We start from the raw sequence: 2,121 nt of genomic DNA on the forward strand, positions 1-2,121 counted from the left end.
AACCTCCTCCAAGGTGTGTGGAATAGCTCTGGACGTTTCTCTCTGCCAAAAGAATGTGTTTTGATTCGCATTGGGGCTATATATAAGCCCAAAAAGATAATAGAAAGATTACATAATCTAGTTAATAAAACCAGACAACCGCCTAGGCGCCTAAGTTCACCGCTCAGTGGTTTCCCTCTAGCCGCTTGGACCACTCAGCGGTCAGTTTTGCCGCTGAGCGGTTTGCCCTTGATCGCTCTGGACGCTCAGCAGTCCTTCTGGCGTTCAGCGGTTCACTTGACCCTTCTTTTCAGCCTTTTTTCCTCTTCTTTCACGGGTCTAAGTCCACCTTACTTCACTTCCATCTTCAATTCACCTTAAAACCCTACAAAACAATGTAAAAACAAGCATAATATCTCTAAAACCAACTTTTGACTCTCACATGACTCAACTAAGTGTTTTACTTCACTTTAAGCTCATTCTAAGCCATAAAGGGTGTGTTTTGATATCAAATTTAAGTATGAAAATAATGGTTTTTAGACCGTTATCACAACCCCAAACTTAGAACTTTGCTTATCCTCAAGCTAACAAGACAAAACTTGGCTTTCCACCACTAGTGCAGAAACGCTGTTTAACGTCGGTTAAATTGGGCTTTTAACGTCACTTACACAACAGACGTCTATAAGGGTGACGTCCATGGGACGTCGGAAATCCTCTTAACCGACGTCAATATAAACGTCGGTTAACGACATACACCGACGTCCATATAGACGTCTACTTATACCCACACCGACGTCTAATTTCTCTATATAGACGTCCACCTATGCATAAAACCGACGTTTACATGAATATGTAGAGGTTTAAAATGAAACTAACCAACGTCTATGTTCCTTATAGACGTCGGACCTGGCATTAACCGACGTCTAACAAAGGCATTGTGTTTTAGTGCAGTTTTGGTCCAGATTTTCGGTAGCATAGGGCAACACTCTCCTCTCGCTAATTTCCCCATAAAAAAGGCTTGCGTCTTTTGAATCTTCTATGACATTTCAACCCAAAAGCGAACCTTGGTCCATGACTACTTACCATTATTCAACCGCAAAAGAAAAAAATTACGATGACACGAGAACTAGACAAGGACCCAAGTTCCATTTTGGGTCGAGAAGCCATAGAAAACTCAAAAGATCGTCACTCTTCTTGTGAGGAAACCAGCAAAGGGAGAATGTTGTACTATGTTACCCAAAGAGAGGATCAAAACTGCATTAAAACATAACACAAAGAAAACAAATTTTAATCAGTTCAACCACAAGATAATAGATGAAAGACTAAATAAAGTTTAAACTGTAAGCATAAAAAAAAACCACACACCTGGGAAGCAAGAGAGAAAAAGGAGAGGAGGAAGATAAGAAACAACAATAGAATGCTGGAAAGAGAGAAAAAGAAGAGGTGTGGCAAGAGAAAAAGGAGAAGAGGAAGACGATCGATATCAGAAACTGAATGCCGCGAAGAGTTGCGGTGTATTTAAAATGGAATTGGGCGCCGGTTATTCTCCAGAAACTGAAGTTTATAAACGTCGGTTTTCGTACTAATGTGACGTCCAAGTGAACATTTAAAACTGACTTTTCGAATACCCATTAGACGTCGGTTTCTGTCAGGGGGAACTGACGTCTAGGAAGCTGAACCGATTGACATTTGATATCCTGTCAGGGATGTTCACGACTGTTGGTATGGGTCACCGACGTCTATAATAACATACACACCGGGGCCCTAACTAGCCAATGTCTCATGCCCTCGAGTTTTGTAAACATAATCATTACAGGTATTATAGACGTCACGTAGCCTAAAACGCCGACGTCAAAATTGAAGATATTTTGTCTTTCCCGCCTTCCAAACGTGCCTTAGACGTCGGATTTGGACTACGTGATGTCTAAGCACCTGAGAATTAGGTGAAAAGCATTAAATGCAGCCCAGTAGACGTCGGGGTGCTTGTTGACAAATTGGCAAGTGTACCAAATCGTACAAGTAATATAAATGGTAAGACCAAGTATCGTTTTCCCAAGAGACTCGAATGGCTTCCTCGTTCGCGTGAATTAAAATAATAAGACTTGAAAATAAAAATTAATAAATTGGATTTGAGAACAAAAT

The sequence above is a fragment of the Vigna radiata genome, chromosome 1, assembly GCF_000741045.1.
Source record: "Vigna radiata var. radiata cultivar VC1973A chromosome 1, Vradiata_ver6, whole genome shotgun sequence".
Classification (NCBI taxonomy): domain Eukaryota; kingdom Viridiplantae; phylum Streptophyta; class Magnoliopsida; order Fabales; family Fabaceae; genus Vigna; species Vigna radiata.